The sequence below is a fragment of the Pteropus vampyrus genome, unplaced genomic scaffold (assembly GCF_000151845.1).
Source record: "Pteropus vampyrus isolate Shadow unplaced genomic scaffold, Pvam_2.0 Scaffold21, whole genome shotgun sequence".
Classification (NCBI taxonomy): Eukaryota; Metazoa; Chordata; class Mammalia; order Chiroptera; family Pteropodidae; genus Pteropus; species Pteropus vampyrus.
The window spans coordinates 1,353,960-1,370,075 of NW_011888802.1; the positions used below are offsets into that span (position 1 = coordinate 1,353,960).

The 16,116-nt window shown below is 36.3% G+C and overlaps 2 pseudogenes; one reads left to right on the plus strand and one right to left on the minus strand.

The window, feature by feature from the left end:
- Window positions 1-4,819: 4,819 nt before the first annotated feature.
- LOC111736718 lies at window positions 4,820-4,937 on the plus strand (annotated as a pseudogene).
- A 4,535-nt stretch (window positions 4,938-9,472) lies between these two features.
- Window positions 9,473-9,591, minus strand: LOC111736705 (annotated as a pseudogene).
- Window positions 9,592-16,116: the final 6,525 nt, after the last annotated feature.

Here is a 16,116-nt window from a genome sequence, read left to right on the forward strand (position 1 = left end):
TGTTTAAATATTTGATTGAATTGGGATTTCTTTTTTTGTCAGTTCTGAAGTAAAGAATCCATTTTTTTCCCTCTAGTCAGTTGTACCTATACCTTTTATCGCATACTTTTTCTCCATTGATTTGAAGTGTCACTTTAATCAAATATTACATTTTGTATTTATTTCTGCAATTTCTATCTTGTTTATCTATCTGCATGTACATATGACAGAATCATACTGTCTGTAATAGCTGTAGCTTTATAATTCATATTGAGAAGGGCTAGTTTCTTTGACTACTATTATTATTTCAAAATTTTGTAGTTGTTTTTGCTGTTTTATTTTAAAAAAAATTTTTTTTATTTGGTATATGTAATTTAAACGTTCCATGTGTATGATTATCAGAATTAAGCTAAATTTATAAACTAACTTAGGAAAATTTAGTTGGTATTTTGCCTTTCTATCAAAGAGCATGGTATGTAGTTCTGCTTGTTTTTTGGGTCCAGTTTTCATTTTTAAACTGAAGGTGTTCGATTCTCTTTTTTAGCACAAAATTGTCTTTAGAAAGTAGGAAAAAAGTGTAATTTGAATTTTTCCTTGGTTTGGTTTTTGGTCTTTAGATTTGGCCAAAATGTTACCCTGAAGTCACTCACCAGTTTTATGTCTGACTTTATAATGGGGGATGGGGGTGGAGTGGGGGGTAGGAAGGAAGTTTATTCTTGTAATGTTTTGTGAATACTTGGTCCTGAAAGCTTGGGTTGGTAGATGAATCCTAGCAATGCTGTCGCTTTTTGTCCTAAGAGATTTGGCTGTGCAACATAAACTGTAAATACTAACTAAAGCAGTGCTTGCTACTTTACGGCAATGGTTTGCAAGTTCTGCTAGTGCATTGTATGGCTGTGCTTTCCAAGGATTACTATTCCTTGTTGTGGCCTTGGGACTCCAATAGCAATGTCAGGTCATCCAGTTCAGGTAACACCATGGCACTCAGCATGTTAACATTTCCTAACCAGCCTCGCTCTCATGCCAATATTCAAAAAGGGCAATCTAAACAAATACTTATTTACTTGTTTAGATCTTGTCTGAAATTCTGCAAATGAAACCTGAACCTTTTTGAAGTCGGCGCCCTGGGTAATAAAAACATCCTTATCAATGTTGAGCATGAGCTGTACTCACGGTGTCATTGTTTTGGGAATATGTAGATTATTGCCAAATCGTCTTTCAGTTTGTAAGGAGCCACTGTGCAAATCTTCTGAAATAGTTCTAACTTCTCTGCATGCTCTGACTTGTCATGAAGTAGAGAGCTTTCTCTCACAGCTAGCCAAACTTTCTTGATTCCTCACTGCTTTAAATTTTAAGAGTTCCTGTTTCTCAGAGAGGTACTTGTTTTAATTGAAATTATCTCTTTGCAGCATATATGCCAACACCTCTATTCTAAAAATCAGAATTTTTTTTTTCTATGTTTAATTGGCTGTCCTTTGGGGACAAATAGAATATTTCAGGTTAGTGGTGAATTAACCTTATTACTTTGTGGAGATATTTAATTTGGGAAAAACGTCCTGAAATGTATTTGCTACATTCTTATTTCTTGCTTTGCCTGCACAGGGTCCAATCAGGGCCCATGGTAGCATTGGAAGTCAAAGTGAATTTCATGAACAGATAGAAGGAGGCCATTGGCTGCTCTTAATTTATTTGACACTTCACAACTTTGGGGAATTTATTCCACTATCTGCCTGCTCATTAATCTGGCCATCTATGGTGTTTTGTTGTTTGTTTGTTTTGATTTGATTGACTTTGTTTTTGGTCCTCTATGAAGAATAAGAAAAGAGTGTTTTGGTGGTTTGGCTCCAAGTCCAACATAAAACAGGGGATGGGATAGAGGAGGACTAGCTACTGTGTTGAGGGAAAGACAGTGATATCTGAGCAGAGATGTGGATTCATTAGGGGGTTAGCCATGTGAAGATCTGAGTAAAAAGCTTCCTAGAAAGAGAAATAGCAAAGGCAAGGCTCTAGGGTAAAGTTGAGCTCAGTGTATTCAAAGGTCAGGATGCAGGCCAGTGTGCCTGAAGACTGGAGAACAAAGGTGAGAGGGGTTAGAGGTGAGATTAGAGCAGGTGTAGTGTATAACTATTGACATGGCTCTCAAGGATTCCCACCTCCTACTATTCACACCCTGTATCACCACCTCCCCTTGTGTGTGGGCTGGACTTAGTGACTCACTTTTAATAAATAGCATATGGCAAAAGTGATAGAATATCACTTCCGAGGTTAGGTTGTAAAGATCTTCTTGCTCTCTTTCTTCCTTTCCCTGCCTCTTTTTGACTCACTCCCTCTGGTGTGGCAAGCTATAATATTTTGAGCTACTTTGTGGAGAGACTCATGTAGTAAGTAAGATTCTAGGGGTGGGCTTCAGACTGTAAGCCGTGAAGAACTGAGGCCCTCAGACCAACAGCCCATGATGAACTAAATCCTGTGAGCTACCATGTGAAGGAGCTTGACAGAGGACCCTCCCCAGACAAGCACTCAGATAACTTGCTACCCTATGCAACACCTTGAATGCAGCTCAGTAGGGTCTTAAAGCAGAGGACCCAATAAAGTTGCACTTGGATTCCTTACCTACAGAAACCTCGTGATAATAAATGTTGTTTCAAGCCATTAAGTTTTGGGGTAATTTGTCATGGAGCAATAGATAAATAATACAGGTGGGTAGGGCCAGATTATAGAGAGATTTATTGGCAATGGTGAGGAGTTTGGAATCTTTCACTGCAGTTCAAGGAAGAACATGATCACTTTTAAAAAGATCACTCTGACTGCTCTGTGGGGAATATATGGCACAGGAGCAACAGTGGAAGCAGGACAACAAGCAGAAGGCTCACAGAGAAGTATAAATGTGAAATGGTCAGATTTAAGATATATTTGGACATAATGTTGATATGACTTGCTGGGGATTGGGTATGTGGATGAGGGAATCAGGAATTGTGGATGACTTACACATTTTTGGTTTGATCTACTGGGTGGATGCAGGTGCCATTTGCTGAGATGAGGAAAATAAGGAGAAGAGTAAGTTTGGACTGGAGATGGAAATATCCATCTTGAAGATGATAAACCCACGTGGAGATGTCAATGGGGAAAGGTCAGGAGTACAGATGTTTGGGGGATGGGTGGGGCAGTTCTTTGGGGGAATATATTTAAATGAGTGCTCAGAAGCTCTTGAGAAGAACTACCCTAAGAGAAGTCAACATGCTCTCATTTTGTTGAAAGAAAACAGGAGAGAATTAGAGAGGGTTGGTGATCCTGTATATAGCACCTTATCCTCTGTCTGAGTTCACATGTTCTAAGGTAAACGGGAAATAATAACAGCCTTCATAAATATTAAAATAAATACTTTCAATAAAATCTCCATTGATTCATTAATTACCTTTGGTGCCAGGACTTCTGCAGAAATGGGAGATGGCAGTCTCAGTACAGATATCAACACTTATGATATGAAGTGGCCTTGACTTGGATGTTGATGGGTCTCGGTAGTAATAGCAGTGTCATTGTCAACCATAGGTGATGACTTCTTCTGTGAGCTACAGTGATGCAGCTGCCATTTTTGGCCTCAGCAGTGATAGGAGCTAATCACTACAGGAAGAGGAGGGGAAAAAAATGGTGGACGCCAAGTCATGGTTAGCAAGGCACTTCTTAGGGATTTTTCTTTTGTTGAGGACTTTGAAATAGGTTGTGCTTTCTCAGTTGGGATCAAATTGGAGAATACCATTATCATGACCTATTTTTATCTCTAGGATGTGATCTCTGAAAAACAGGGGTCGTTGAAAGAGAATGTCTATATTTGTTGGAAAACTGTTGTCAAGAACATTAGCTATTGAGCCACACAATGTCCATATATAATATCTATGATATTAATATTTACTATTTTATTCAAGACATTAATGTGCTTCCACTATTATGTTCAAAGCACTGATGAAGGTGACTGTATTTCCTGTAAACAGCCTTACTTCTCAGGAAGATCACAGATAGATTTTACTCTCAATTCTGTTTATTTAAGCTTATGGTTGGCACATTTGTGCTCACCTCAATTATTAATTTTTATTTTATTTTTATTCCTCAATCTTCTTGTTAAGATGGTAAGATGTCTTTTACTATAAGATCTTTCAAGCTTTTCTGTTGTTTTTGAGAGAGATGAGGGACTTAAACATTTTAAGGTAACAATATTGTATTATAAAAATCCTAAGTATTTTCTATGCTGTGCAATATGACACAGGTTTTTCCCCCCATATGTCACTAACTCTTTATTTTAAAATACTTCTCACCTTAAACTAGGAAAAAAGAGAAATTCAAATGATTAGATTAAGCTCTTCTTTGTCTTTTGTGCCCTCTCCCTCTTTTAATATTAAGGTTTGGGACATGAGGCATTTTGAGAGCTGAGGACTTTAAGAAAAATTGTACAGCCTAGAAGAGGTTAGAGATTTTTTGGAATGAGAAAGTTGTTGACTGAACAGAAAGTTGAAGAGAAGTTCTGAACTAGAAATGTTAGCAAATGAATTCCAAATATTTGCTCTAATATACTTAAAATAAAAATTTTCTTTGATGTCATATTGAGATCTATTTTTTCCAAACCATTCTTTAGTTTTTAAAATTTCATGGCATAGCATGGGCCATTGTTTTTCCTAAAAACAGTATTTGTTACTTCTGATGTGATTCATGAATTAATAACTAGTCAACTTGATGGTATAGCAAAAATTACTATTTCTTAAAATTTTAGATGTGATAAGATGAAATTACTAAATTAGTAATAGAAGGGATACACATTGTATGATATCACTATTAAAAAAAATCTCCTATCTACGGCCATGCCACCCTGAACAAGCCCGATCCTGTCTGATCTTGGAAGCTAAGCAGGGTGGGCCTGGTTAGTACTTGGATGGGAGACCACCTAGGAAGACCAGGTGCTATAGGCGTAAAAACTAAAAAATAAAAAATAAGGGATTGTAAGCTTACAAGGTCCTTGCAATCTGTGAGGTCAACCAAGGGTTGCCTCGCCTAAAACAAACAAACAAATAAATATCTCCTGCACCCCTACCCACCATTTTTGTGTTGAAAACTAATTAATGTTATATATAATTCAACATTTAGAAAAACTGATGGAAATTGAAAGGTTTAGAAAGAGCAGATATTGTTAAAATTAGATGATTGTCTCTTCTTCTCAGAGGTCTCTTCTTATTTGGTACCCCACACCCAGCCCTAAGGCTTAATCAGGGTGGATTAATTATTACCTAAAAATGCTCAAATGGATTATCCACTGAAAATAAAGCTGACTATATATTCAAATGGACTCTGAAATTGTGCCAGCCTAAAAAATTTTATCTTCTTTACTTATGGGGTGACCTATTTGTTGATTTTGTAGTTGTTGCACTTATTAGTTTTAAATTTAGTCTGAGAGTGCAATTTATTTTCCTTACTTAGAAATTCCTGGAGTGTAGCTTCAGCAGTCTCACTATAGTTCCTAAATAATAATTCCAATACTTTCTATAGCATAAATAAATAGCCGAACATATCTTTTTTTCTTTAAGTCAATTTTCAAACTGAACAGTTCAGTAAATCTGGAACAGACAAGGCTATACTATATAACCTTTTAACTTATCAATGGAAAGTCCCAGACCTAAGTTTTCAGTTTGTATTTGTGATGAATGTGCTCAATATAGGATTATTGAATAAATGAATTAATGAGCAAAAGAAATAATCTCCTTTCAAACTCTGATCCTTTCAGATATGTCTCTCCCTTCATTACAAATTAGTTCACTTAATTGTTCAGGAATATTTCCCCCACAGTCTGAAGCATAGTTGACCAATGATGTATCTTACCTAAATACGACTTTCAGGTTTTATAGTCAAACCACAACCTTCTAGACTTGCAGAAGAAGATCTGTTGTGGACATTCTGTCTCTGACACGCTTCATATGTATGCTAAAAATGTCTGAAGTGATCTGGAATATGTTTCATACTGAATCTTGCCTTGTACAAATTTAGTCTAAACTTGACAGGTTTCTTCGGCGTGTTGCTATATAAAATAGTGACATACTATAAACCACCTAAAGTCACAAGTGTCCTTAATTAGAAAGGCATTAAACACTTAAAGATGGATTTTAAGAGCTAGTATTATTTTTGCCATGTATTTTTTTCTTGTTAGAAAAAATTGGCTTGGTATATGGATGAAACGATGTATGCAGGGCTACAAAAAATGCCATATGTTTAACTTGAGGTAGAATTCTCTTGAAAACCAATAACTAGCATTCTTTTTGAAAATTTTGTTTGTTACGATTAGAAAGTTACTTGTTCTGCTTTGATTTACTAATTAACTTCACCGGTTTCGAATGTTTTCTGAAGTGAACCTGAGCCACAAACCTATCGTAATTTCCCCAGCTGTAGAATACTATACTCTGTCTTGGAACACGACACAATGATTTGTCAAGATCTGTCAACTTGATTTCCGGAATCTGTCCTTGTTTTTCAAATTAGAGGTTTTGTGAACCATCAGGTGAACTGACCATTTTAACAGATAAAAAAAAGTCATGGTTGTCAGCTGAGAAGTTTTTACAAATGGAACCATCTCCTTATTTACTAAGCCAGTGAGGTGATAGATTCCAGGGATCAGGTTCAGTACTTTTCAATGGCTTTAGTGATTTAAGAGACTGCTGAGCTCAACAGAGCAGAATTGGGAAATTTTACATTAAAATAGACAATTTAGAGTTCATTGGCCATGTGAATGAAATCCATTAATATGTTAACATCAATAGCTCTGAGTCCTCTTCTGTAAAATGAGGGAGTTAGAATGAGTTCTCAAGTCTGTTCAAGTTCTAAAATTTAATAATTTTTAATATAATATGCTTGCCATTTCAATCTTAAAATTTATAAAAAAAACAGTAGACGACATTCAGGAGGGCTATATTCTGAGATCTTCATGAATTCTCTAATTTTTGAATATGGAAATGCATCACATGTTTCCTAAGTATGTTTTTGTGACACAAGTTTTCCATCTCTTCAATATTAGCTAAAGTTTTATATTTCACTTAATAAATATTAAGAAAAATTGAGCATGCATGATAACTGGTAGGGAAAAAGAAAGATGCATTCAGCTAGGAGTGATGGGCTGTTTTCTAGATCTCGAATCTGGCGTTGCATCATTATGATCTTAGGAACTGAAAAACATACAGATCCTCTGTCTTTATCTTAGATCCATTAATTCAGAATCTGTATGACTGATAAGTAAGTAGCCAGATAGCCCTAGTTTTTAAAAACTGTGATTCTGATACATAGCTAGATTTGGTACATAGGTTTAGCTAAGTAATTTGCTTGAAAAATCCTCATTGTTTGATGCCTTGAGGAAAGTACAAGCCACAGTTTTGAGTTATTCTTCAAGAGTTTATACCTCAAATATTTAATCCTCGAATGCCAAAGTTCTATATTCAAGACTCACAGTTGGGAGAGGGTAGTAATCCTGTATTCTGTCCTAGTAAGATCACAACTTTAGTTATGTTAAGTTTTGAACTACATGCTTTACAAGAACATTGACCACTTGAATCTGCAGTCTGGCACATCTGCTTCATGCTAATTGATCTGAGGGAAAACTTGTAAATTTAGGTGGCAGAGTTAGAGAGGTCCTTTAAAAGCAACACGATTCCTACGTTATCATTCTTACTTTATCAAGAATCAAATCAATCGTAATTTTTATAAGTAAATATATACAGTATACATTTTTATTCCTGATCTCATTTGATATATGATTTTTACTGGTTAGCTGACTTTTACATTACTGATCCTATATCTACGCCATTTTAAAAAATATTATCTGCTTTCATGTTAGAGTAGAAATTACCCCAATAACTAAGAATATAAATACAATTAAAGAGAATTGGGTTTATCACTCTAAAATACATACTTTTAATAAAATTCTAGGGGCTTTTAAGCTTTTTCTGAGGTACACGTTAATTTTCAAATAGCATTATAAAATGGCATTATATTATGAAAAGAGTAAGATGTTTGTGTCAGCCTAGCATCTAAAAAGAATGCTCAGCACACAGTAGAGGCTCAGTAATAATTTATGGGATAATTTAACATGTTTGAATTGAGTTTTGACAAAAAACACTATTTTTAAAGTATTTTTAAAGTACTTTTAAAATTATATTTGTATTCACCGAACTTTTTTTTTTTTTTGACGATTTACTTGAATGAGTGGGGGTATATCTGGCCTCAGGGATTTAAGAGGCTAAAATAGTGTTGTTAGGTGTGCTCTCCCCACCCTGCTCCTCTCTGCTGGTTGGTCACATTCTCCCTATTTCAGATGCACTTCCTTCAAGTGGTGAGAACAGGAGGTCATAGCCATAGGCTGCTTTAAGTTAGTGACCCCAGAGGGAAGCGGGAGCTCCTCCTTTCAGTGTCCATATATAATATTTCAGAGAAGAACTCTTATTGGTCTGGGTTGGGTCACATTCCATCTTTGGACCAAGCATGATGTGCAAGGAGATTCACTGCTGACCAGAGCTGGGTCACATGCCCACCTCTGTGACCAAGGGCATGTGTGACATCTGTGACTAACTGTGATTAGCAGCTGGAGCCACATAGATTGGGAGATGGAGAAGAGGTCAGTAGTTCCTAAAAGGAAGTAGGAATGTTGTTACAAGAAGAATGTTGAAGGTGAAGCTAGGCAGACAAAAGAAAAATGTATCTGCAACACACCTTTCCATGGATCTGAGCTAGATGGTGGTCTTTCTGCTCTGTGTGGACTCAGTGATGTAGAGAGAAAGACAGGTAAGTTGACAAGGAGCAATTTAAAGAGAAGAGTCCTAGGGCAGAAGGTCCAAAGCACCATGGCCTAGAGAACATCACTTGACTAGAAAAAGGCTCAAACCTCTTCTCAGAGAAGATGACAGACATAAAGAGTGAATTAGAGTTGACAGGGTGAGTGGGTATAGCACTCGATAAATATTTGTTGGGTGAATGAATAAAAGAATGTCGAAATAGCATTTGGGGCAGTGATCAGCTTATACAAAGGCACAGTCTACGAACAGCTGTTGTATTTGCGGAGTGGTGAGAAAGTCATATGTCTGTTCTTTTAAATGACAGGTGTTTGGAAGAGAAAGTAGTGGGAAGAGCTGAGTCTTGAGAGCTTAGTAGGTGCATTGATTTACCCAACAAATATTTATTGAGTGCTATATCCACTCTAGCATGCCCACTTCTCGGAGACTTTTGATTCCTTCTTCACTATTAACCATGATAGTTCTGGCATGTCTATTCATTCGGTGAGGGCTATCGCTTTCTCTAAGCTTTCCAGAGCCATCCTCGCAAAGTATTAGTTTTATCTCCCTGGGTCCTTGTCATTGTGTTAAATTAATTAATTAACTAATTAATTAATTAATTTAAGATGAAGCAACCCTTGGTTGACCTCACAGATTGCAAGGACCTTGTCAGTTTACAATCCCTTATTTTTTATTTTTTACGCCTACAGTACCTGGTTTTCCTAGGTGGTCTCCCATCCAAGTACTAACCAAGCCCGACCCTGCTTAGCTTTCGAGATCAGACTGGATAGGGCTTGTTCAGGGTGGCATGGCTGTAGGCCATTGTGTTAAATTTATTCACAAAAGAGTGCTACCATAATAGAAACTTTCTCTAGTTCAGTTGCATGTTCTGCTCCCATTGATGTAGTACTCTCAGAATTCTGTCTTGTGTGTTTCTGCTGGTACATTCTGGGAGCCTGCAGCAATATTAAGGTGTAATGTCTTCACCTTGTTAAGAGACACAATACTTCTTCGGTGGGATTATATTTTGGCAACTCTAGTTATTGGTCGGGTGGCTAGATGGTGGGAGTAGATCAAGAGTGCTTTCTTTGTGTCATCTTATAAGGCAGAAATCTCTTTGCAATTTTTGGAAAAGGGAGGTTAGTCACTAGCATTTAAAAGAGAGGAGTGGGCCATTTCTGCAGGCCCAGAGGGCTCAGGAAAATCTGGGAATTCAAAATTTTTTAATGTATCAATTCAGATGTCCCTACCCAATGTCTTAGGTTCCCAGTACTTCCCAATCAGGGCCCTGACCTGGGAGTAGCAAATGTATCAAGGTTGAGAATACAATCTCTCCTGTAGCCCTGCTACTCTTAAATTAAGTACTGGATTTCTTTCAACTTTTTCTTGCCTTTCAGTTGTAAAAGATGAGAGCCTTTTTATATATTACTATTTAATGAGGTCACAGGCTTGAACACTTATACTTTAATTGGTGATTACTCATTCTCATCTGTTTATTCTATTTTCCCAAATTATCAGTTGATTCCAGCAACATGCATCTAAATGTCTGCTATATTGAATCAGCCCATGCATTCCCTTCCACTGGTATACAGGCCCAGATCTCCACTGGAGAAAGTTTTAACAATTGTACTGCTACCTGTATAAGAAACTTTCTGTGCTCTTCTTACCAGTGAGGGGGGCTTTATGGCCAGTGGGCCAGCTGTTCATCCTTCAGAGTCCCACTTCAGAGTCTGCTTCCTTGGACCATACCTCATGCTCAGAATCTGAGACAGAGATTCAGGTATAGAAAATTTATTGAAGAGAGTGTGAGTTCTGGGGGAGAATGAAGGAAGCATGATTGGACCCCGGGAGAAGTTAAACTACAATTTGCTTGCAACAAAGGCCTCAGCCAATTCCAAGGCTTCTAATGTCTTTAATTAACCAATCATTAGATGGAGGTGAGTGGAGTGATGAACCTTGGGTAAGGGGCTTTCTTCTGTGCAAGGCAATTACTGGAGATAGACACAACTGAGAACTGTTGGCCATCAACACACCCAACAAATAGAGTGAGAGCTTCAGTCCTGCAGGATCTGGGCCAAGTATCTAGTACATTCAAGCATTTGTAGTGGGAGTGGAGTGGTGAGTGGATCTTCCTTTACTAATAAATCTAATCTCTATCCTGGGGAAGGCTGTACAGAAATTAAATGTAGGCTGACAATACTAACAAGAGGAGTGTTATAGGTGGGGAAGAATGTATCAGAAATGATGTGGAAAGGAAATGTTTTTACTTTTGAACAAAAGGTGAGAGTGTTCAGCATTGAGTATGTTCAGTAAAATGGCCTGACTTTTTAAAAGCTATCTATAGCAAATGCCTTTACTTAAAAATTTCCTGTAGAAAAAAAATAAATTTGTTCTTAATTAGTCTGAACATCTGAATTCCTTTCCCTTTAGACCTTGACTGAAAACATAGCTTTTGTTTTTGAAAACATGAGGTTTCATAGATATAAAAAGGCTGTTTCTTAGGAGTAATGGAAGCCAACACACAGACCCTGAGTGTGATAGGACTAGAGTTAACTCTGTGTATTTAAACAACAGACCCTTCATGGTTATGAAGACTTTCGAGGGAGAAAGCATGAAGTCTGTATTACCAGTGACATTTCTTCCTCATGCAGTGTTTGCTTTTGCTAAGTCATTTTGTTACCTAATTATTTTTTTCTAGCAAACCCTAAATTATTATAACAAAACAACAAAAAGCCTTACTTTATATAATTCTTTAGATGTGACAAGTAATTTTGCATACTTTTTTTTTATTGTTATATATTTGTTCTTATTTTTGTTATTATGGCCCACTTTTAAAGATGAAGACGCTGAGGCTTTTAGAAATTAAGGGAATTACCAGATTCCATACTTCTGCCTCCTAGAATCTGTAACCTTTCCGAATACTACAAGACATTGGATTTATTTATGGTCCCTTATAGCCAGATAATTTAGCAGTCTATCTATAATTCAGAAGCTAGAGTGGGGGAAGTACACAGAAGAGCATATGAACTTTCTGAAATGAATCCAATTATGTGGCATAAAAGAAAAGGAGAAGTCTCATTTTGCCCTGGGCAGTGAAATACCTTGAACCCACAATGAATTTAGGATGAGAGGAAAAGACCAAAGGGATGTGAAGAATTCAAGAGATTTACCTCAGGGTAGGGAAGTGATTCTGATGAAATGGCACCTGAAAACCACATTTGTTCTGGGAGCCTGAGAAGAGGGAAGATGTAGACATTTTCTTGGAAAAAAGTTCAGACGAGTAGTCACGAAGGTGATTGAGGGGGTTGGAGGGACCGACTTAGGAGGACGAGTTATAGGAATTAAATGGGTTCACCTTGACTTAAAGACAGCAAAGACAGGCCTTGATAACTATCTGCAATTATTTGGATGTATAAATATCAGGGAAAGTAAAGTGCTACTTTGGGTGGAACAAAGGAGAATAATTACCTGAAAATTAAGGCAATGAAAAGAAACCTAAATATGAAACAATTTATGTTTACAAGAATGTTCATGGCAGTTCCATTATAAACATTGTGTCTTTCAAGGACCAGCTTACCATAGATAAAAACTGCAGAACATAGTTTGTTACTTCTAAAAATAATCTTATTTGAATGCTATAAATTGTATCGAACCCTAATTTAAGTATTGTCAAAAAAAAAACAAACAAAAAAGCAAATAAAAAGCACTATGGAATTGCACTAAGCAGATTACATCGTTAGTCCTCTGGGTGTCAGGGATGGCATTCCCAACCTGGGGAGTGACCCAAGGTGACCAGAGGGCACTGGATGTTCTCCAAGGGATTTAGTGACTTAAAGGAATAGCCGACAACCAGGGGACACCTGGAAAGGTCAGCACTGGGGCTGTGGTCGGGCAGGACTGTGGTTTCATCTATGTGCCACGAAGGAACTACACCTTGTCAAACTCATCCTGCTTCCTTGATGGTAACATTTAACCTTTATGTTCAGATTCTGTCCTTGGCTCTTCTGCTATTTTAGGGTGCAGTCCTTATCTCTTTGTGTATTGTGTGCTTCTTTTATAAGAACATTCTCATATTTTTTGAATATTTGCTTTCATTTACTATTACATATAAACTATTTTGAAATAGTATATGGAATTGTTTATGTATACTTATTTTCATCCATACCCACGTAAGGGTTGATTTGCTTTTGGGAGGAATTTTAGAGTCCAACAATGATTTCTCAAACTTTCTGTGGTGAAGAATTAGTTTTTTTCTTTAGTTTTCAAATTCTTGTGGACTGATACTTGATAAAATACAGTAAAATTATGAGAAAAATAAAATAGGAAACCTTAAGACATACAAAGAGCAAACCCTACTTTATTTTTAGATTTAACAGACAAAATTTACTTTATAAAGTTACGAAAGTTTCTAAATGCTTACTCTTAGTTCTGTATTTCACAGAAAAGTCTAGGGTTCTACTTTTGATTTTTGTCATTTCCTGATCATGTTGCCTCAGGCATCACATTTCCCAGCCCAGATCAGAAGCTTTCTCATCCCTGAAATGAACATAACAATTTCTGTTCTTTCTCTCCAGGCATAGTAAAGATCATGTGGCAGGAAGGAAGGAAGCTTGGTTTGTAACTAGTGAGGTGCTAATTACACTTTACAGACCATATGGGTGAAATTGTTCCTGTCTGATGTGCTTCAGAAAGTTTTCATTTGTTCTAGCAAAGAAGTGAGTTTTTCATGGAGTTGAATCTTTTACATTTAAGGAATTGTCTTAAATTTCAAACTACTTAATGTCTTTCTTTTAGAAATATTTAGAAACATTTTACTGGTCGGTGAAATCTGAAACCCAGGGAGCCACTAGTATAAGTCTCAAGTTAAGTGTATCAGGATAAATTTGGGTCTTTTTCAAGCCATACACATTGGCCCTTTGCCCCAGATTTTGGTCTATCCCCCTCTCCTAGGGTAGGATATAATTTTTTTTAATTAAAATTTTTTTCAATTATAGTTGCCACAATACTATATTAGTTTTAGGTGTACAGCACAGTGGTTAGACATTTATATAACTTACGAAGTGATCTCTTCGATAAGTCTAGTACCCTCCTGGCACCATACATGGTTATTATTATTGACTATATTCCCTATGCTGTACATCTCCCATGACTATTTTGTAACTGCCAATTTGTAAATTTTTCAAAGTTCATGTGTTATGCCTCTTCCCCAAGATTATTGCCAGCATCTTATAGGTAGGTACACATCAAAACCTCAGAGAGGAGAGAGAACAGGGGCAGGGTTGTACAGGTTCGGAAAATCACAAAAGACCATCTGATATCCCATCCATTCAATCCTAGGCATTCTGATACCCCACCCACTCAACCCTAGTTTGAGAACAATCACTCTCTACATAGTATTAGTTTGCAAGGCTCACAAATAGATTTTAGGGAATAGGAAGTTGAGAATTTAGGAAATAGAGGTACTAATAGCATGAGAAGTACTTGCAGATTGATTGGTGTAATAATAAATTAGGGATAACTCAAATAATATGAGGGCATCTGCTTCACCTGAAATATTTTGGTGGATTAAGGTAACGCATTTGCCATCATTAAGATATAAGTAAGTGGAAGGTATGTTAACTTTCATTGAGCAGGAACCTGCAGTACTACTGAACTTTCAAGAAAGGAAATGATAGATCTGATTTTTCTTAACTGTTTCTTAGATTTTCTATGCTTCAAAGATCTAGTGGATCATAGAAAATCTTCTGATTCCTTAGTCTTAGACATGTGTCCTGAAATGAGACTCCTGACACTTCTGAAACCCCCAGAGTAGTTGTATGCCATTTCATCACTTTTTTCATTTATATTCATATTTGTACCTTCATTCAATTATTCACTTATTCAAAAAATTTTTATGGACATCAAATGTAGATGACAATATTAACAAAATAAGATGATCGACACATCCCTTCCTACAACACTATCAATTTGTGATTCTGCTGTATGACAAATGGTACATGCAAAAGAAAACCTCAAATTACATTCTAGAATAGTTAATAATTTAGAATGATGAAGCTGCTCAGAAAATAAAAAACATCACATATATAATTTCACATTTCTTCTTTAGCATACAATGATTAGATTTACGTGGTTCTATTGCTTCAATCTCTGTGAAGTTATAGCTAAAAATAATGCAATCACTTGAGATGCAACCATCTAGTACAGCGATATTGAAGGAAGAGTTTCTAAAATTTAAGCTCACATTAAAGGAGGAGTGTGGGTTTGAGATTCAGAGCTGAATATTTATCTCTGCGTTATCACTTACTAGCTGTGTGACCCGGGGAAAATTACATAATTTCTCGAAGCCTCAGGTTTCTTCATCTGTAAAACAGAGCTGATCTTGCCTGCCTTACAGAGTTGCTATAGGCTTCAGTGAAAAGCATATAAAGACATCTTGTATTGTGCCCAGTACAGAAAAGGTATTAATAAATATGAGTTTCTCTTCTGTACCTTTAGTGGCCTTTTGGGATTTCAGATTTGTAATACATTTGTCAGTGTTGATCAGACACTTACACTGAAATGAAAATTGTGAAGTTCACACATGCTTGAACAGATGAAGATCAGTGTCAGATTTCTACACTGAATATACCAAGACCATGTCTCTATTTTGGTTAGAAAGTGGTTTCTTTGTTCCAAATTTAATCATTTGATTCATATCTTAATAGTAGTTATTTTTAACAATCCTTTTATGTTAATCTTAAGCACCATAAAAATACGCTGAGATTCATTAAAATTGGAGGAATTTTAAATCTACCTTGTAGTCAGGGGCTACTATCTCGAATCCTGTCACAGTTTGCTCTCTGTTTCTGGCAGATGTTTTCATGGATTCACACAGATAACAGTAACCATGCCAGTCCAACAATTGTGTTAGTGACTTAGTGTAATTTGAGTACCTGCTTTTATAGCAGTTTGCCTTTTAAAAATGCTTATCCATCCTCCGATACTCTTACATTTTAGTTTTTAGATATCTAGAATTTTCTAATCGTATATTTCTCTTCTTTTGTGGCTTTATATTAAAAAAAATCACTTTTGAATCTACCTATTTTCAGTTAATCTTAGGATATAATGGTAACTTGTGGTAGATTTCTCTTCTTTCAGAGAAACCAGTAGTTAGCTATCTCTCCTAAGAATCAAGGGCTCATGTTGCATTGACAAGACTAACCAATAGGTGTTGAGTGTATTAATAGTGACTTAATAAAATGTTCTTGAATGATACAATGGAAGCTTTTATTTAAATAAAAAATATCGACAACAAAAAGCACAAAACAAGAAAAATTTCTGAGGATGAAATACAATGTTTGGGGAC